This window comes from Papio anubis, chromosome 5 (genome assembly GCF_008728515.1).
Source record: "Papio anubis isolate 15944 chromosome 5, Panubis1.0, whole genome shotgun sequence".
Lineage (NCBI taxonomy): Eukaryota > Metazoa > Chordata > Mammalia > Primates > Cercopithecidae > Papio > Papio anubis.
In genome coordinates this window covers 103,048,884-103,071,214 of record NC_044980.1, presented here as the reverse complement: position 1 = coordinate 103,071,214, position 22,331 = coordinate 103,048,884, and the positions used below count along the sequence as shown (strand labels likewise).

Genomic DNA, 22,331 nt, shown 5'->3' with positions numbered 1-22,331 from the left:
TTGTCTTTTAATCCTGGAAGAATCCAGATTGACAGTGTTTGTGGCTAGGGCCTTTGATTTAGGATTATACTCCTGGTAAGAGAGCTACTAAAGTGGCAGTGAGTCTGTCGCCTCCGCCTTCCACAAAGCATTGGAAAGAAAATTTCTCAATTTGAGCTAAGAAAAGCAGTGTAGGGATTCAACTCCGGCCACTATCTGTAGGCCACAGAGTTTTTCTAATAGCGATAAATTAGGCATAACCAATATCTCTGCCTCCTAGCAGCAATGCCTCCAATGGTTTGACTGAAAATGAGCACGAAGTTACTAGTGCTTTAGTGCTTCCTAAATTTCACCATTTATAAAACGGAAGCATTCTGTTATTCTCTTTATGAGTCTGTTATTTGTGTATCATTTCTAGAAATAAAATATGAGAACATCAAAAAGGGGGAAAAGGACTCTGTTTCTTCCCATGTCCCAATTATTAAATTAAGTTTTGCTATCATTGCTGAAACAAATGCATATTTATATTCATTATTTTCAGTTTATTCCTTTAAGAAAACTTTAGTAATTTATTCTATCACAATTCTTGAGGTTAAAAGTCTAAACTCAAGATGTCAGTGGGGCTATGCTTCCTCTGACACTTTGGATAGAATCCTTCTTGCCTCTTTCTAGCTTCTGGCTAGCAGTCCTTGGCTTGTAGCTGCATCACTCCAATCTTTGCCTGCATCATCACTTTGAGTTCTTCCTCGTGTCTTCGTATTATCTTCCTATGAGGACACCAGTAACATTAGATTAAGGGCCCATCCTACTCTAGTATGACCTCTTCTTAATTAATTAGATCTACAACAACCCTGAGGTCTTTGGGGTTAGGAATTCAACATATTTTGGGGGAAACACAATTCAATCCATAACAGGGAGATAACGCAAATGTACAAATCTGTACAAAGGTACAAATATGAGAGAAGTCAATGCTCCTCCAGAGCCCTCCCTTCCCATTCCCTGTGTTTTCCTTAGAGGCTGCACACTTTTGCATTTCCACCAGCAGTATGCAAGAGTTCCAATCTCTCCACATCCACACCAATACTTGTTATCTTTGGAGATTTTTTTTTTTTAAATAATATTTATCCTGACAGGTGTGAAGGGATACCTCATTGTAGTTTTACTTTTCATTTCCTTGATAACTGGTAATGTTGAGCAAATTTTCATATGCCTGTTTGCCATTTGTATATCTTCTTTGATGAAACATCTATTCAAGTCTAGTCCATTTTTTTAAACAGGTTATTAGCTGGGTTTTGTTGTTTTGTTTTTTGATTTTTGGGGGTTTTTTTTTTGGGTTTTTTTTTTTTTTTTTGGTTTTTTCTTTTTTGCCATTGAGTTGTAGGATTTCCTTATGCATTTTGAAGAGTAATCCATTATCAGATATATGGATTGTAAATATTTTCTCCTATTTCACAGTTATCTTTTTGCTCTGTTGATTATTTCCCTTGCTGTGCAGAAACTATTTTTATGGTCAATTTCACATTTATCTTTTTAATTTTAATTTTTTGTTGGTTTTTTTTTTTTTTTTTTTTTGAGACGGAGTCTCGCTCTGTCACCAGACTGGAGTGCAGTGGCATAATCTTGGCTCACTGCAACCTCTGCCTTCCAGGTTCAAGTGATTCTCCTGCCTCAGCCTTCTGAGTAGCTGGGACTACAGGCACCCACCACCATGCCTGGCTAATTTTTTGTATTTTTAGTTTCCCCATGTTGTCCAGGATGATCTCAATCTCTTGATCTCGTTATCCACCTGCCTTGGCCTCCTAAAGTGCTGGGATTACAGGCATGAGCCATCACGCCAGGCCTAATTTTAATTTTTGTAATTGTAAATGGACAAATTATAGTAGTATATACAATTATATGTACAAAATACACTTGTATATACAATATAGTTATATATAACTATATAGTTATACATATAGTTAGCATATGACATAATCTTATATATAGAAAACCTTTAGGATTTCACCAAAAAGCTGTATACACATATATAAATCTCTATATATACACACACATATAATTTTATATATGTTACAAAGTAATGTTATACAGAAACTTTAATTTTGATATAGTTCCACCTACTTGTGTTTGTTTTTGTTGCCCATGCTTTTGGTGTCATGTCCAAGAAATCATTGCTAAAAACAATGCCGCTAAGCTTGTTTCCTATTTTTTAAGGAGTTTTACAGTTCCAGATCTTACATTTAAGTCTCTTATGCACTTTGAGTTGATTTTTATGTATAGGTAAACATAAGAATTCAATTTCATTCTTTCACATGTGACTATCCAGTTTTGTCAACATCATTTATTGAAGAGCCCATCCTTTTCCCATTGCGTATTTTTGGCACTATTTTCAAAGACCATTTGACCATATATGTGTGGATTTATTTATGGATCTTGTACTCTGTTCCACTAGTCTATACATTTGTCTTTGTGCCAGAACTATACTGTCTTAATTACTTTATCTTTGTAATATATTTTGAAATAAAAAAATATAACGTTTCCAATTTAATTCTTGTTTTCTCAAGTCTGGCTTGTCTTTTCATGTTTTGTGGTTTCATATGGATTGTAGAATTGTTTTCCATTGGGATTTTGATAGAGATTGCATTGAATCTGTAGAGGGCCTGAGGTAGTATGGGTATTTAACAATAATGAGTCTACCAATCCTGAACACATAGTCTTTTCATTTGTTTGCTTTAATTTCTTTCATCAATGTTTTCTACTTTTCAGTATACAAGTCTTTCAAACCCTTAGTTCAGTTTATTCCTAAGTATAATCTTTTGGTGCTATTAAAAATGGATATTTTTTTCTAATTTCCTTTTTAGATTGTTCATTGTTGTATAAAGTGTATAAAGTGTATAAGTTGTATAAAGTGTATAAAGTGTATAAAGTGAAAATGACTTTATTGTGTTGATTTTCTATCCTGCTACCTTACTGACTTAGTTCATTGTTCTAACAGCTTTTCTAACAGCTTTTTGGTGAAATCCTAAAGGTTTTCTATATATAAGATTATGTCATATGCTAACAGAGACAATTTTGTTTCTTAAATACTATTTTTTAATTTCCTGACTGCATTGTCCAGGACTACTAATACTCTGTTAAATTGAAGTGACAAAAGGGCATTTTTGCCTTGTTCCTGGTCTTACAAGTAAAAGTTTCCATTTTTCAACATTGAGTATGGTATTAACCGTCAATTTTTATATGAGCATTTATTATTTTGAGGCAATTTCCTTCTTGACCACATTTGTTGAGTTTTTACCATGAAATGGTGCCAAAGTTTTCCAAACTTTTTATCTGCATCTACAGAGACAATCATGTGATTTTTACTCTTTATTCTGTTAATATGGTATAATGCAGTTGGTTTAATATGTTAAACCATTCTTGAATTGTAGATAAGTCACTTTTGTCATGGAATATGATCCTTTCAATGTCCTGTTGGATTCACTTTGTTAATATTTTGTTGAGAATTTTTGCATCTGTGATTATCAGCAATATTGGCCTGTGGTTTTCTCGTGTTGTCTTTGTCTGACTTTGGTGTTAGGGTAATGCTGGCCTTATAAAATGTATTTGAAAGTGTGTCCTTCTCTTTAAATTTTTGGAAGAGTTTGAGAAGAATTGACATTAATTCTTCTTTAAATGTTTGGTAGAATTCTGCAGTGAAATCATCTGATCCTTGACTTTTTTTTACTGGGAGGTTTTCAATTACCGATTCACTCCTCATACTAGTCGTAGGTCTGTTCATAGGTCCTTCTATTTCTTCATGATTTAGTCTTGGCAGGCTGTATGTTTTTAGAAATTTATCAATTTTCCCTAGATTATCCAGTTTGTTGGTATATAATTCTTTATAAAAGTCTCTTTTTATTTTTATTTCTCTAGTATCAGTTTTAATATTTCCTTGATCATTTCTAACTTTATTTATTTACATCTCTCTTTTTTGTAATCTAGCTAAAGGTTTGTCAATTTTGCTTATCTTTTCAAAAAACTAACTCTTGCTTTTATTAATTTTTCTATTGTTTTCTATTTTTTACTTTATTTATTTATGTTCCAATTTTTACTTTCTTGATCCTACTAACCTTTTGCTTACTTTGTTCTTTTTCTACTTTCTTGTATGTAAAAGTAGGTTGTTTATTTAATATGTTGTTTTCTTTTGTAATATAGATATTTATTGCAATAAACTTCATCTTAATACTCTGTTTACCATATCACAAAAGGCTTGATATATTGTACTTACATTTTTGTTTGTCTCAAAGTATTATCTAATTTATCTTTTCACCTCTTTTTTGACCCAGCAGTTGTTCAAGAGTATGTTGTTCATGAGTATATGTCTACATATTTGTGAATTTTCCATTTTTGCTTCTGCTGTTAATTTCCAGTTTCACCCAATTATGGTTAGTAAAAACAAAAACATGGTATGATTTCAATCTTCTTATTGAACTATCACATTTACCCTGAAACTATAATATATACAACACATCAGTAATAAATAAATAAATGTCAAGACTTGTTTTATGGGAGGAGGTGGAGCAAGGTGGTTGTTTAGACACTTCTACCAATCATCCACCTAATGGGAAAACAAAATTGAAAAACTATCCACGCAAAAATGCATCTTCATAAGAACCAGAAATCAGGTGACTTATCACAGTACCTGTTTGTAACTTCATATGATAGAAACAGACACTGAAAAGGGTAGGAAAGACAGTCCTGAATCGGCACTGCCACCCCTTCTGATTCCCCTAGCTATGGCTGTGTGGTGTGGAGAGAGAATCTGTGCACTCAGGGGAGGAAGAGTGCAGTGATTGTGGGACTTTGCATTGGAACTCAATGCTGTCCTGTCACAGCAGAAAGCAACACCAGGCAGAACTCAGCTGGCAGCCACAGAGGGAGCATTTAGACCAGCCCTAGTTAAAGGGGAGCCCTTCCCAGATGTCAGAACCCAAGTTCTGGCAAGCCTTTCCACTGCAAGCTAAAATGTTCTGGGGTTCTGTGTAAACTTGAAAGGCAGTCTAAGCCACAAAGACTGCAACTCCTAGGCAAGACCTGGTGCTGTGCTGGGCTTGAAGTCAGTGGATGTGGAGAGCATGCATACTAGTGAGACACCAGCTGGGGTGCCAAGAGAGTGCTTGTACCACCTCTCCCCCGAACCCAGGCAGTGCAGCTTGCCGCTACTGGAGGCACTCCTTCTTTCAGCTTGAGGAGAGAAGAGGGAAGAATAAAGAAGACATTGTCTTGCTACTTGGATACCAGCTCAGCCACAGTAGGATAGGGTACCAGGCAGAGTCCTGAGGCCCCCTTTCAGGACCTAGCTCCTTTTTCTGGGCCAGAAGGAAACCCACTGCCTTGAAAGGAAGGAACCAGTCCTGGCAGGATTCATCACCTGCAGATTAAGAGCCTTGGACCCTGAATAGTCAACAATCGTAGTCAAGCAGTACTCCCATGGGCCTTGGAAGAGACTGAGAGATGGGCTAGCTACAGGTGCGATACAGCACATTTACAGATGTACTGGTAATGAGAAGAGACTCCTTCAGCCTGAGAAAAGGAGAGGGAAGAGTAAAGGGGACTTTGTCTTGCAGCACAGGCATCAGATTGGCCACAGTAGAATAGATTACCAAGTGGGCTCTTAGGGTCCCCACTTCCAGGCTTTGGCTCTTGGATGGCATTTCTAGACCTGCAGTAGGCCAGAGGGAAGCTTGCTACCCTAAACAGAGAGTCTGGCCTGAGAGCATTCACCATAAGCTAACTGAAAAGTCCTTGGGCCTTGAATGAAAACTAGCAGCAGCCAGACAGCACACACCATGGGAGTGGAGGGGTTGCGGCCATGAAGAGAGACTCCTCTGCTTGTGAAAATTTGGCAGAAAGAGTAGAAAGGACTTTGTCTTGTAGCTTGGGTGACAGTTCGACTGCTGTAGTTTACAGCACCAGATAGATTTCTAAGATTTCTGACTCCAAGACCCAGCTCTCAGACAGCATGCTTGGACCTGACTGGGGCCAAAGGCAAGGACACAAGCATGGCTGGCTTTACCACCTGCTGATTGTAGAGTCCCAGGTCCTTGAATACACATATGCAATAGCCAGGCAGTGGTTACCTCGAGCCTTGTGAGACACTCAAGGCTGTGTTGGCTTGAAGTCTGACCCAGCACAGTTCCAGGGGTGGTGGCCATAGGGGTATTGCATCACCACTTTCCCAAGTTCAGGCAGCTCAGAACAGAGAGAGAGACTCCAATTGTTTTGGAGAAATTAAGGGAAGAGAACAAGAGTCTGTGTCCAGTAATCCAGAGAATTCTTAGAGATCTTATCCAAGATCATCAAGGGAGTACCTCTACAAGTCAGCTAAAACCACAGCATTACTGGGCTTGGGGTACCCTCAATACAGATACTGCTGTAGTGACAAAAAACTTAGATCACAACACCCAAGTCCCTTCAAACACCTGGAAAGCCTTCCTAAGAAGGATGAGTACAAATAAACTGAGACTGTAAAGGCTATAATGCCCAGATACTGACAAATATTCACAACATCAAGATCATCTAGGAAAACATGACCTTACAAAACAAACTAAATAAACCATTAATGATCAATTCTAGAGTAACAGAAATATGTGACCATTGAGACAGATAATTCAAAATAGCTTCTCTTGAGGAAACTCAACAAAACTCAAGAAAACACAGATAATAAATTTAGAATCTTATCAGATAAATTTAGCAAAGAGATTGAAATAATTAACAAGAATCAAACAGAAATTCCAGAGTTGAAAAATGCAATTGACATCCTAAAGAATACATCAGAGTCTATTAAAAGCAGAATTCTACAAAAAAGCAGAAAAACTTCAAATAAACAATCCAACAATGCATCTTAAAGAAGTAGAAAATCAAGAGCAAACCAAAACCAAAATTATTAGAAGAAAAGAAATGATGAACATCAGAAAAGAAATAAATACAATTTAAATGAAGAAAACAATACAAAAGACAAATGAAAGAAAAAAATATGATGTTTTGAAAAGATAAACAAAATTGATCAAATTTTAGCCAGACTTACCCTGAAAAAAGAGAAAATACCCAAATAAATAAAATCAAAGATATAAAAGGAGACATTGCAACAGATACTACAGGATTTCAAAGAATCATTAGAAGCTACTATGAGCAACTCTATGCCAACAAATTGGAAAACCTAGAAGAAATGAATAAATTACCAGATACTTACAACCTACTGGGATTGAACCACAAAGAAATCCAAAAGTTGAACAGAACAATAAGAAGTAATGAGATTGAAGCCATAATAAAAAGTCTTCCAGTAAAGAAAATCCTGGGACCCAGTGGATACATTGCTGAATTTTATCAAATATTTCAAGAATAATACCAATCCCACTCAAGCTATTCTGAAAAATAGAAGAGGAAGAGGCATACTACCAAACTTATTGTACAAGGCCAATATTACCCAGACGCCAGAAGGGGACAAACACACATCAAAAACAGAAAACTACAGGCAATATTCCTGATGAACATTGATGTGAAAATCCTCAACAAAATACTAGCAATGGAATTCATCAATACATTAAAAGATCATTCCATGACCAAGTGAGATCACTGACATGAAAGAATAGTTCAACATATGCAAACCAATCGGTGCAATCAATACATTGTATAAACAGAAAAAAGGAAAAAAAACCCATATGATTATTTTAACTGATGCTGAAAAGCATTTGATAAAATTCAACATCCCTTTATGACAAAAACCCACAAAAACACTGAGCATAGAAGAAACATAACACAATAAAAGCCATATATACTATAGACCCACAGCTAGTATCATACCAAATGGGAAAAAAACTGAAAGTTTTTCTTCCTAGATCTTGAATATGACAAGGATGCCCACTTTCACCACTTTTATTCAACATAGTACTGAAAGTCCTAGCTAGAGCATCCAGACATGATTAAGAAATAAAGTGTATTCAATTTGGATAGAAATAAGTCAAATTATTGTCATTTGCAGATATAATCTCATATTTGAAAAAACCTAAAGACTCCACCAAATATCTATTAGAACTGATGAACAAACTCAGTAAAGTTCCAGGATATGAAATCAACATACAAAAATCAGTAGCATTTCTCCCTGCCAACAGTGAACCATCTGAAAAATAAACCAAAAAAGTAATCCCATTTAAAATAAAATAAATAAAACACCTAGGAATTAACCAAAGAAGTAAAAGGTCTTTACATAAAAACCATAAAACATTGATTAGATAAATTAAAGGGAATACACACAAAAAAAGGAAAGATGTTTTATGTTTATGGACTGGAAGAACCAATATTCTTAAAAGGTCTATACTGCCCAAAGCAATCTATGGATTCAATGCAATCCCTATGAAAATACTACCGACGTTCTTCACAGAAATAGACAAAAAAAATCCTACAGCTATCCTAAGCATAAAAGAACAAAACTGGTGGTCATTACCTGACTTTAAATTATACTACGGAGCTATAGTAACCAAAACAGCATGTTACTGGCATAAAAACAGACATATAGACCAATGAAACAGAATAAAGACCCAGAAACAAATCCATACATCTATAGTGAACTCATTTTCAACAAAGTTGCCAAGAATATAAATTGAGGAAAGGACAATCTCTTAATAAGTGGTACTTGGAAAAGTGGATATCCATAGGCAGAAGAATGAAACTAGACTCTCTATCTCTTGCCATATAAAAAATCAAATAAAAATGGAATAAAAATTAAATGTAAGACCTCACCCTATGAAACTACTAAGAGAAAACATTGTGAAATGTCCCCAGAACATTGAACTGGGCAATGATTTCTTGAGTAATGCCCAAAAAGCACAGACAATCAAAGCAAAAAAGGACAAATGGGATCACGTCAAGTTAAAAAGCTTCTGCACAGCAAAGGAAACAATCAATGAAGAGGCAACCCATAGAATGGGAGAAAATATTTGCAAGTTATGCATCTGACAAAGGATTAATAACCAGAATATATAAGCAGCTCAAACTCTAAAGAAACATATCTAATAATCGGAGTTTAAAATGGGCAAAAGATCTGAATAGACATTTATCAAAAGAAGACATACAAATGGCAATCAGGTATATGAAAATGTAATCAATATCATTGATCATCAGAGAATGTAAATCAAAACTATAGTGAGATGTCATCTCATGCCAGTTAAAATTGCTTTTATCTGTTTAAGGAGATTTTGGGTTGAGATGATGAGGATTTCTAAATATACAATCATGTCATCTGCAAAGAGAGTCGATTTGACTTCCTCTCTTCCAATTTGAATACCATTTATTTATTTCTCTTGCCTGATTGCCCTGGCCAGAAATTCCAATACTATGTTTGACATGTCTCAAAAGAAGACATTTATGTAACCAGCAAACATGAAAAAAAGCTCATCATCACTGGTCATTAGAGAAATGCAAATCAAAACCATAATGAGATACTATCTTATGCCAGTTAGAATGGCGATCATTAAAAAGTTAGGAAACCACAGATGCTGGAGAGGATGTAAAGAAATAGGAATGCTTTTACACTGTTGGTGGCAGTGTAAATTAGTTCACCCATTGTGGAAGACAGTGTTGCAACTCCACAAGGATCCAGAAATACCATGTGACCCAGCAATCTCATTACTGGGTATATAACCAAAGGATTATAAATCATTCTGCTATAAAGACAAATGCACACATATATTTATTGCAGCACTATCCACAATAGCAAAGACTTGGAACCAATCCAAATGCCCATCAATGATAGACTAGATAAAGAAAATGTGGCACATATACACCATGGAATACTATGCAGTCATAAAAAAGAATGAGTTCATGTCCTTTGCAGGGACATGGATGAAGCTGGAAACCATAATTCTCAGCAAACTAACACAAGAACAGAAAACCAAACACCACATGTTCTCACTCATAAGTGGGTGTGGAACAATGAGAGCACATGGACACAGGGAGGGGAACATCACACACCGGGGCCCACAGAGGGGTGGAGGACAAGAGGAGGGATAGCATTAGTAGAAATACGTAATGAAGATGACAGGTTGATGGGTGTAGCAAACCACCACGGCACGTGTATACCCATGCAACAAACCTGCACATTCTGCACATGTATCCCAAAACTTCAAGTATAATAAAAAATTTGCTTTTATCCAAAAGATAGGCTATAAAATGTGCTGGTGAGGATGTAGAGAAAATGGAACCCTTGTACGCTGTTAGTGGGAATGTACAGTAGTACAACCAGTATGGAGAACAGTTTGGACATTCCTCAAAACACTAAAAATAGAGCTGCCATATGAGTTAGCAATCCTCCTGCTAGGTATATACTTAAAAGAAAGAAAATCAGTATATAGAAGATTTATCTGTACTTTCTTTTTTTTTTTTTTTTTAATTTATTTATTATTATTATACTTTAAGTTGTAGGGTACATGTGCATAACATGCAGGTTTGTTACATATGTATACTTGTGCCATGTTAGTCTGCTGCACCCATCAACTCGTCATTTACATCAGGTATAACTCCCAGTGCAATCCCTCCCCCCTCCCCCCTCCCCATGATAGGCCCCGGTGTGTGATGTTCCCCTTCCTGAGTCCAAGTGATCTCGTTGTTCAGTTCCCACCTATGAGTGAGAACATGCGGTGTTTGGTTTTCTGTTCTTGTGATAGTTTGCTAAGAATGATGGTTTCCAGCTGCATCCATGTCCCTACAAAGGACGCAAACTCATCCTTTTTTATGGCTGCATAGTATTCCATGGTGTATATGTGCCACATTTTCTTAATCCAATCTGTCACTGATGGACATTTGGGTTGATTCCTGGGGATATACCCAAAGGATTATAAATTATGCTGCTATAAAGACACATGCACACGTATGTTTATTGCAGCACTATTCACAATAGCAAAGACTTGGATTTATCTGTACTTTCATGTTAACTGCAGTACCCTTCACAACAGTCAAAATCTGGAAGCACCTTAACTGTCCATTGAAAAATGAATGGATACAGCAAATGTGGTACATATACCCAATGAAGTTCCCTTCAGCCAAAAAAGAATGAGATCCTGTCATTTTCAACAACATCGGGTAAAACTGGAGGTCATTATGTAAACATGAACATAATGTATGTTTAAACATAAACATATGTTTAACGTAATGTAATAAGTCAGGCACAGAAAGACAAACTTCACATATTCTCACTAATTTGTGGGAGCCAGCAATTAAAATAATTAAACTTATGGAGATTGAGAGCAAAAGGATACTTACCAGAAGCTGCAAAAGTTGGTGGGGGACATGAGGAGGAAGTGGAGATGGGTAAAAATAATAGAGTTTGGTAGAATGAATGAAACCTAGCATTTGATATTAATAGTCACAGCAAGGTGACTACAGTCTACAATAATTTATTGTACATTTTAAAATAACTTCAAGAGTATGATTGGATTGTTTGTAACACAAAGAATAGATAAATGTGTGAGATTATGGATACTTCTTCTACCCATTATTTATTGTATGCCTTTAAAAAATCTCATGTACCCGATAAATGTACATACCTACCATGTACCCAGAAAAATTAAAAAAAAAAACAAAACAAAAAAACTTGTTTTGTGATTTAACATGTGATCTATCCAGAAGAGAGTTCTGTGTGCTCTTGATAAAATGTTTATTCTGCTGCTGTTGGATAAGATGTTTTGTATATATTTGTGAGGTCCATTTGGACTACAGTGTTATTCAACAACCTCTGCCTCCTGGGTTCACGCCATTCTCCTGCCTCAGCCTCCCGAGTAACTGGGACTGCAGGCACCCGCTACCACGTCTGGTAATTTTTTTTGTATTTGTAGTAGAGACAGGGTTTCATCACGTTGGCCACGATGGTCTCGATCTCCTGACTTCATGATCCGCCCGTCTCGGCCACCTAAAGTGCTGGGATTACAGGCATGAGCCACCGTGCCCAGCCATTCTCTGTTTCTTCATTGATATTTCTGTTTGGATGTTTTATCCTGTATTGCAATTGGAATATTAAAGATTCCTACTATTATTTAATATTATATTTGTATTTCTCCCTTTTGTTCTATTATATTCTTTTTATGAATTCACACATTTTCATTATATTGTCCTTATTTGTATGTTGTGACAATATTTGACATAAAGTCTATTTTATCTAAGTGTAGGCACCCTTGCTCTCTTTTGGTTACCATTCATATGGAATATCTTCTATTCTTTCACTTTCAGCCTCTATGTGTCCTTAAATCTAAAATGATTTTCTTAAAAATAGCATATAATTGTGTTTTCAAATCCATTCAATTGAAGATTTTAATTCATGTACATTTTAAGTGTGTATTAATAAGACAGAATTTATTATTGCCATTTTGTTGTTTTCTGTTATTCTTGTAGTTCATTTGATTATTTTTCCCTCTTGCTATCTTCCTCTGTCTTTTGTTCATTTTTCACATTCATATGCTTTCACTCCATTTTCTTTCACTTTTGTGTAACTTCTACAGGAATTTTTGTTTGAGTGTGGTTACCTTAGGGCTTACATAAAATATCTTATAGTTATAATGAGTCTATTTTAAGCTGATAACAACTTAAATTCAACTACATTTTAACACACTATACTTTAACCTCTTATAAACATACAAGCTTTGTTATTGTCCCAATTTACATCTATGCATATTGTGTATCTTTTAACATATTTTCAGTTATAGCTGGTTTTGTCCAGTAATTTTTAGAATTAAAAGTAAATTATGTAATTTACATGCCACAATTACAATAATATAGTAGTCTGCATTTGCCTGTATATTTAACTTTACTAATAAGTTTTATATTTTCTTACACTATTACATTGCTGTTTAGTGTCCTTTTATTTTAGCCTGAATAACTCCCTTTAAAATTTCTTGTAAGGCAGGTTTAGTGGTGATTAAATCCCTCAGCTTTTATTTTTCTGGGAAAATCTTATCTCTTCTTCATTTTTAGGGGACAGTTTTGCTGGGTATGGTGTTCTTGGATAACAGTGATTTTTTTCCTCAGTTCTTTGAGTATATCATTCCACTCCCTTCTGGCTTGCAATGTTTCTGCTGAAAAATCAGTTGCTAGTTTAATAGTTTTCCTTGTATGTGGAAAGTTGCTTTTCTCTTGCTGCTTTGAAAATTCTCTCTTTGACTTTTGGCAATTTGAATATAATGTGTCTCAGTGGAGCTTCTTTCAGTTTGTCTTATTTGGTGTGACTTGGGCTTCTTGGATTTCATTGTCCATTTCCATTCCCAGATTTTGGAAGTTTTTAGCCATTATTTCTTTGAATAAGCTCTCTATTCATTTTTTTTTCTCTCCTAGTTTCTGAGACTTCCATAGTGTGTATATTGATCAACTTCATGGAGTCCCATATATCCATAAAGGTTTCTCTTCTCTTTTTCAATTCTTTTGTATTTTTTCTCCTGACTGAGTCACTTCCAATGACCTGTCTTTGGATTTGCTGATCCTTTCTTTTGCCTGATCTAGTCTGGTTTTGAACCCTTCTAGTAAATTTTCAGTTCAATTATTGTATTCTACAGCTCCATGATTTCTGTTTGGCAATTTTTAACATTTTATCTCTGTTGAGATTCTCACTTTGTTTATGTATTGTCTCATGACTTGACTGAGCATCTTTGTGACAACTACTTTGCATTCTGTATCAGGCAAAGTGTGTTTCATTAGGGTTTGTTTCTGAAGATTTATATTGTTCCTTTATCTGGAACATGTTCACCTGGTTATTCACTTTCCTTGATGATGTGTTGGTATTTCTGCATTAGAATAGTCACATCCTGAAATCGTTCACAAGACCCCATCAATCAGCACAGCCAGAGATTCTGGGTCCTCTACCAATTCTTTCCCTCCCTGGAGAGAAACAGGTTGCTGTATTTTTGTTCTGCTCAGTTTGTGCTGAGCCACAGGAGGGGAGAAATAGTTTCTATCAGCTCAAAGCACTGCATTCATTCTCTCCTAGGTAGCTAGACTGGACTGGACCCATCAGAGCTCCAAGACTGGCAAGACAGATGCCAATTTTGTGGGGAGCCTCAGAGGAGTTGGGATGTTGGACACATGAGCCAATCTGATCTTTGGCTGGAGAAGAAACTGGGAGCTAAAGGATCTCTTCCTGATTACACACTGCTGTGGAGGAGGTAGTGATTCCGGTGAGAAGGTATTCTGAATCTCTCTATCAGCTTCTGTGCATCTGGTTTCACTTTTTCCCAGAATATAGGAGCCTTTCCATTTGTTTCTGTGTTTCTCACAAAGGGAATTTGTTCATAATGCTGAATCACTGCATTTTGGAGACCAATCAGGTCTCACTGTTTATTCTTTTTACCACTCACTGGAACTAGAAAACTGCTAATTGCATAATATTTTCTAAACAGGAATGACATGAAACAGAATTTCTAAGAGAGTGATGGAATGTTTCATCAGAACCATTGAGCTTGTGGTGAGGTAGTTAATTATTTTATTTTTAATAACTTTTAGTAATTTAAGAACAGCCTTGCTGCTAACAGCATTCAGACTAGTTGAGATATCAACTTTTGCTAGAAGCAAATAATGTCCTTGAATTTTTTTTTAAATCTTGAAACAATTAATTAAGAAATATTCTCACTTCAAACAAACTCAGAAAATGGATACTCTTCTACTGATCAAACTATGACTTATCAGAGCATGAGGATGTTTCCAATAGAGCTTCTGGTCCTAGCTTATCAAGGGTACACCTTACATACTACTGGTTATGATGTGCTATTGCTTCAGGTGTCTTGGCTAGGGTACCTTCTCCCTTCTCCTCTTCACCCCACTAGTTTAAAAACAAAAAGAAAGAAAACAGACAAATTTTTTTTCTCACCCACTGGGCCAATAATTGTATTTTTCTTTATTAAAAAAAAGGTTTTATTTCCCAATTGAAAGAATACCTAATCCAACAGCGTTGCAAGGTAGACCCTATCTCTTTGCCTGAGAACTGATTTTGATATCCAGCTGGCCACCTAGCATAAGAGTAACCATTTTGAAAGAATGGATGTGATGGTGTGGAAAAAATACGAAATAAATAGAAAGTTAAGAAGCATTTAAGAGATATTTTGGACATCCCACAAAGTTACCCAGGATCTGACCTCTAAGGGGTCAATTCATGAAGTAAAGTACAGCAACAATGGCCTCATATTTGTTCACAACTTCTTGTATGAATGGCCTTTTGCAGTGAATGGCCTTTGGCACCCCTTCCATCAAGAGATGCAATCTTTATCTCTAACTTTTAAATCTGATCTTGGTTTTATGTCTTACTTTACTCAATGGGACATTAGCCAACATGCCAAAAGCAAAGTCTTCAAAAGTGTGCATTGGGGCTTGCCCTCTCTTACTTGCTTCTGGGACTTCTACTGTCACCAAATAATGAGGATCTACCTCGAGAGAACACAGCTTCCCCAGTTGAGTTTTCAAACATGAGTCCACTGTATCCTCAGCTAAGCTATCACAGCCTAGAACATCCAGCCAACCTACAGAATCATGATAAATGATAAATACATATTGTTTTAAATGTCTGAGTTGTACTTTAACATAACAAACGCTGTTACTATCTGGATGTTACATTTACTAAGAAACCATTAGTGAGTTCCTAACAGAGAAATTACAAAAATTAATTGGAGAAGGAGGGATTTCCAAGAAAACATTCTTTCATAATGGTAAGTCTCAAATCTAACATGCTGGCTGGAATTTAAAAGAAGTTTTTTAAGGTAATTTAGAGACTCATAGAAAATCAATCTCTCTGTAGGACTAAAAATATCTCGGATTTGAACACTTTTTTCATTCTTATTAGACTTGAAAGCATGACCATTGATCTAGAAAGAGCAATTTGCTAATAATTAGGCTTGTGAGGGAGGCTTAGGATTGTTACCTACAGGGTGGATAACAGGCCCTTTAATTCACAGAAGCCACTGCCCTAACAAGAAGAAAAAAGATGTAGAAAAATCAGCAACCATAATGGTTCTGTTCACTAAAATCCAAGTGATACTGAACTCTGCCACAGAAAAATGACTTTCAAGCCCAAATTTACCCTGTTGTATACTTGATGCTATCTACAAAGAAGAAATAGACTTAAACTCTATTTATTTACACATTCCCAAGACATTCCGCAAAACTTTTATATTCCTTTCACAAGGCACATTATTATTATTATTATTATTATCATTTTGCCTTTCAGGAATATGAATATTCACTCTGTCATTAGACTTGAAGCTCCATGAGGGCAGGGTCTGTGTTTACTTCACCTTTTATCTCCCACAGCACAAGGCCCAGGGAAGGTGCTCAATTATTCTTTGTAACATAAATGAGTGGAAGAGGGCAGGCTTTATGTAGTACAGGGACTAATGTCCAACTGACTATCCCCATGGCTTGAATACAGAGTTTGGCCAATAAATGGCCTCTCTTTTGTATAAAATAAAGTTTACATTATGAAAAGCCACATAATTCATAAAATCTGTCATTTTTTTTTCATGAGGGTGGCTAAACTTTCACCAGAAATCATGATACATCTCTGATATGTTTTCCTTCTAGTGATTTCCATACATTATTTGTTATTTGAATCTCTTCTTTTGTTTGAGATGTCAGAAAACCTGAGCAGGAGATAGACTATGATCATCTCTGGGGAAAAAATTATCTTCCCCAGAGAACGTCTGCCAAACAAATTGCATCTTGAGGTGAATTTTTTTTGGAAATGAAAACTGATTAAAAATAGTATTGTTTTGTGTTCAGGTGGTTAATTTAGTAAGACTATTTTTACTGTTTCAGTTGCTTATATCCCCAAAAAGAACAAAAAAACTACCCTGTCCCTGATGAAATATTTATCATTCTATATTTTAAAAGAAAGAACAAAATCAATTCCATTTTGAAAGGCACATTAAAAATGTAAGCACAAAGCACAGGGCACATTTCACAGAAGATTGGAACTGCTAACATTTTTTTTTTCATCTACCAGAAGAAATCAAATGAAGCCCATTTGCCTCTGGGGTTTTAAACATCATTACAATTTATCTTAATAATGAAGTTAAAATTAACTGAAAGAAGACAAAATGGAAAGAAAAACCCTCACATTTCTAATATGGGTTTATTCATGGGAAAATAGATAAAAGTAATATCCCTTGGGCACATTTAAGAAAAAAATCAAAATAATCAAAACACAGGTGACCCATGATTGAAGCAGCATCTCACTCAGTCATTTCATGTTTCTTGAAGCATAAACTATTCCGTAACACACACACTTTATGTCCACATAGAAACATATGTTTGGAATACACACATACACACACAATAAAAAATAAATACAACCACCAAGAGAGCATTAAAATTATATTTGAAAATATCACAAACAAAACGATCTGCTTACCATGTAATTCTGTTTCTGTCATCACATATAACTAACTGCAAGAGCTCAGTTCTGCTTCACATAAGATTCTCAAATTGTCTTTGTGGAATCTTCCTGGTGAGGAATGAAAAGACTGATGAAAAGGTCAAAGGGGGCACCTCCACTCCACAGGGGCCTCAAAATGCCTTGTTGAGCATCCTTGCTTAGACTTTCCTTCCCCTCTGAGAGAAAAAACAAAACAGGCAGACTGCTCCTTGATAAAGGACAGGGGATTTTTTTTAACCAATTACATCCTTTTCAGAAAACTAAAGCTGTCACATTGGAGATATAATGATGGTAACAATAATGAACAGCAGAGCCAAATTACACAATAGATGCGTCATGTGTGCTTGTTTATCAGGTGGGAACACCTCTTACTCATTCACATGCCTCTATGATAAAGTTTAGAATTCAATAACCTCTCTTCAAACCAGGACATTATTTTGGTTTTGATTTTTTTTAAACCTGCACATTTCTAAAAGAGGTATTCTAAGCTCCAAATTACAGGACTGAAACTGTTGGTTCTTTTTATTTTTATTTTTGGAGAGTGGGAGAGATCATTGATGTACTATCTTAAATTTTCTTTAGTGTTTTTGAGACACCAAATATGACTGTCCATTCCTAACAGAGAGGAATCATTTTTTCTTTCTCTCCCTCTCTCCCTCTCTCTTCATCTACAACCATCACCCAGATCATTCAACTACCACCATTTCTCTTTCATCCATTAATTCTGATTCCCTTAAATATTTGACATTTAAAATTTATACTATGTGCAGAATGATAAAGAGGTATCAAAAAGTCACAACTAGCACATTTCCTATGTCCCAAGACTTTAGCATCGGCAACTTGGTCATGTGGTTAATTTTAAGTACGGTTTCAGGGAACACTCAAAAAGCTACAGCAGCCTGCATAGATTGCTAATACATGCACAGAAGTCTTCTTCACAAAACATATAGTCACATAATAAAACTAGAGATGACACAGAGAAAATTAACATTTTGGGAGTTTGATATTTAAGGAAAGATTAAAATGATTTAATACCTTTCCATTGAAAAGAAATAATCATAATGAATGAGCAGTACAGAATAGAATAGATGAAAAGTTTTGGAGTCATAGAATTCCAGTATGTATACACAATAAATTGTGTGTCATCCTCAAGTTTAGAACAAATATGAAAGCATTTCATATCACATAGTTAAAACCTTATGGAACACAATAGATTTATTATATTCACATATAAGAAACAGCTAAGCATAATGATTAGGTGCATAGGCTCTGAAATCACAATGCTTGGATTCTAGTATCAGTTTTCTTCTTTCAAGCTGTGTGAACTTGCACAAATTTATAATACTTCTTGACATCAGTTTCATTTGTAAAACGGAGAGAATTCTATGAGTTAGGATTCAATAAGAGAGAGGAACTACATAATAACTTGAATAAGAAAATGTTAAAGAATTGACTGTACAAGGGGGTTAAAGTAAAGAGGCATTGGCTAATAAAAATCACAGAACTCTAAAGAACATAGGAATTGCAGGTATAAGGAAGGCCTTAGGGCTGAGATGGAGTAGCCAAAGTAACAGTTGTCTCGGGCTGAGATCCAGACCTTATTAGAGAGGAAGGACACATTCATGGCTCACCAGATGGCAGACAAGTTGCTGTGGTTGGTTTGTGGAACTTGCTAAAAAGCTACCCTCTGCAACTTACCAGAAACCTACTATCTAGGGTTCCAGGGAAAGCTGTTTACTAGGAGATGCTCACTGAAGACGCTCCACTGTAAAACTGCACAAGAAGACAGCCAGTGGACACAAGTGCTAGAGAAACTGAACATGCTTCAAGAGCCTGCCTAGAGTACACTGGAATTGGGAAAGAAAATCCGTCCTCCTGCAATGCTTTTCCAATCCCCTTTATTGACAAACATTAACATCATGTCAGCTGATAAACAAAATACATTTAAAGGGCCCCAGTTTCACAGAGCAGAAATGAAGGCTGGAGACTTTGAAGGTCTCAGAATTTGGAGCTAAGAGACATGAATTGATAACAGTGAGATTAATAATGATAGAATTGTTGGTAGCATTATAAGCATGACAGTTCCCGTAGAGCACTTAGCACAGATCCTGTGACACAGTAAGTGTATCTTCCATTCACTCAACAAATAGTTAAGGAGTACTCACTAGGTTCCAGGTACTGTGTTAACTACCAGACATGCATCGATGAAGAAAATTGGCACAGTTCCTGTCTCAAAGAAGAGTAATATGAGCTGTTAAACTGTATCTTTTATAACAGTTTAGATAAATAGCAGATCCATAATGTCTGTTACGATTGTGTGTGTGTGTGTGTGTGTGTGTGTGTGTACATAGAGGTCTGATGCAATACCATATTTATTCTTTTCATGAGTTTTCCTTGTGTCTGAGTCCATAGAATTTGAAGGTATACATGGAAGAGGTGAGGAACAGAGACTGTATTCGTGTAGTACTGAATAGATTCTCATCATAGCTTGAGGTTACACTGCCACTAAGTTCTACCTATCTGGAACACTGAAAAAGAAAGAATAGCCAAGTAGAGAATGGGTGAGGAGAGCGGTAGACCTATCTTAAGAAAACATTATGAAAATTCTGCACAGCTTAAGAGATGTGGGTTCTTCATCATTATTCATGCTTTTCTCTTAAGGTACTGATCATATCAATTAAGGATTAGAGTAAAAAATTTAAAGGAGTAACTATAAACACCACCAAGATTATATGTTTAAAGTCACTAAGAAAATGTGGTGCTCAGCTATGGGTCCTAACACCCACAGATCCCTTTTGTTCGTGTCAGGTGGCATAGAATAAGAAAATTGCATCTGCAAATTGTAACTGGAAGATTAGCTATACTTTAAAATGGCATTGTAGTAGGCCTCCACCAACAAATTTTTGAGGTTCTGTTATGAGGTAGACACTGTATTAAATGTTAGATATTAAATACTGGGGAAAAATGCAGTGTTCTAGGGTTGTGGTGAGAAATGCAATTCATAAAATGATCATGCTAATGATTATAAGGAATACCATCTCAAAGGAGTAGACAAAACACAAACATGAACAGGAGTACATCAGGGAAGGAGTCCGTGAAAAAGCGATACTGTATCCAAGATGAGGCAGTAGCCATTAATGAGTCAGAGATGAGAAGTGGGAGTAAGAAGAGAGGAAGACACAAAAGGGGGTGAGGGTGAGAGCAGCATGATAATAGGCCCTATGTTGAAGCCCTTAGGACATGGACAAGGAACCTATGAAAGACTCCAAAATGAGAGGGACAGAGTTCTATGATAGCAGCAGAGAAATTGGCAGGATAAAATCACATAGAGTTGTAGGCGGAGCAGATGAATTGGTCATTATCTAAACAGAAATGAGACAAAGAAAAGCCATCGGTAGATTTTAAGTGTCTAAGTGTGGAGAATAGGATTGGGTGACACAATAAGATTTTTATTTTATAAGATATAATAACTTTGGATGCAGGATGAAGAATGGAGTGGAAAAGTCCCAGAGTTGATGCACAGATTCCAAGGGAAGAGAGCATCACAGGAAGGAGTCACCAATCATGTCACATGCTGGGAGGTGAAATGAGATGAAGACTAAATAATGTCTATTGACTTTTATATGGTTGACTTAAGTTAGAACTGTTCTGGTGGAATGTCAAGAAAAAAAAATGAAGATTAAAGTAGATTACGGAATGAGTTGAAAGTAAGGAAATAAAGAAAGTGGGTACTGATAACTCTTTTAAGAATTCAGGTTAAATATTTCATTTGAGAAAACTCATTGCTCTGCTTACAGATATCATTCCCTGGTAACTGATTCACTCTGGAAAGATAATCTTCCATCAGTGAATGGCTGGCAGATTTGAAAAATTAGACGAAGATTTTTAATTTCCATCTTCTCAAATTGACTCTAATTTATTTTCAGTATTTTTTTTTTTTTTTTTTGAGACGGGGTTTCACTGGGTGAGCCAGGATGGTCTCGATCTCCTGACCTCGTGATCCGCCCGTCTCGGCCTCCCAAAGTGTATTTTCAGTATTTTTTATTAAACTCTTGAGACAGCAGTCCTGAAAATCATCTCACCTCAATAAATGAAATAAATCAAGATTGAAAGCACCTTGGAGATAGGAACTATATCTTCGTATACTTTATGCTGAATAAATCCTTGTTGAATTGTTGAAGAATACAAAAGCTGATGCAAAACTACAAACTTGTATTATAAAATCTTCAGTTTAAAAGGGCCTTCAAATCCATCCAGTCAATTATTACTCTGTCCCAGATCTCCAACAATGAATGTAAGTTCTAAAAGAAAGTGTGCAAAGTTTTAGCAATAACTAATAATGTCATAAAGATCTCAGTACTTGGAATGTTCTCACATAGCCTATAAATGTCTTCACTAACAAGGAGCTTCTCCTCTCCTCACATATTAACATTCCCTCCTCATTCTTTGCTGTTGATGCCTTTTCATTTATTTGGGGAAAAAATGACCAGAGAAAACAACTCCCTTTTCCAATATCACATCTAGGAACCAAGAGGGATCTGTCTCCATCAATTCTGCTTACCCCCTATTTAAATTGTGGACCTGTCCATCCTCCTTTCCAAGGCCAATTCTTGCACGTTGCCTGTAGTCTCATTCCCTCTCATACACAAGGAATGCCTCTTTTCTCCCTCCTGCATAATTATTCTTCCCCTTCTTTACAAAAGCATTTCTAATCACATACAAACACGACATAACATTTTCTATTTCTAAAAAATTTTCCCTTGACTCTCTCACACTTTTTGTTACCTACTCCCTTTTATAATAAGAATTCCTGAAAGAATTGCAGATGCATACTTTTTCAACTTCCTTAGCTCCAATTTTCTCTTTAACATTTTGATCTTACCCTACATTGAAATTGCTTTTTTCATAGTCACAATGA

The 22,331-nt window shown here is 35.9% G+C and overlaps 1 long non-coding RNA gene across 1 annotated transcript in view; it reads right to left on the bottom strand.

The window, feature by feature from the left end:
* LOC108586370 overlaps positions 1-21,302 on the bottom strand; it is a 264,725-nt gene extending 243,423 nt beyond the window's left edge. Inside the window, exon 1 of the long non-coding RNA XR_002522683.2 lies at positions 17,390-21,302. This is a non-coding gene — a long non-coding RNA (uncharacterized LOC108586370). The remainder of the gene's footprint in view (positions 1-17,389) is intronic.
* Between the last annotated feature and the right edge of the window lie 1,029 nt (positions 21,303-22,331).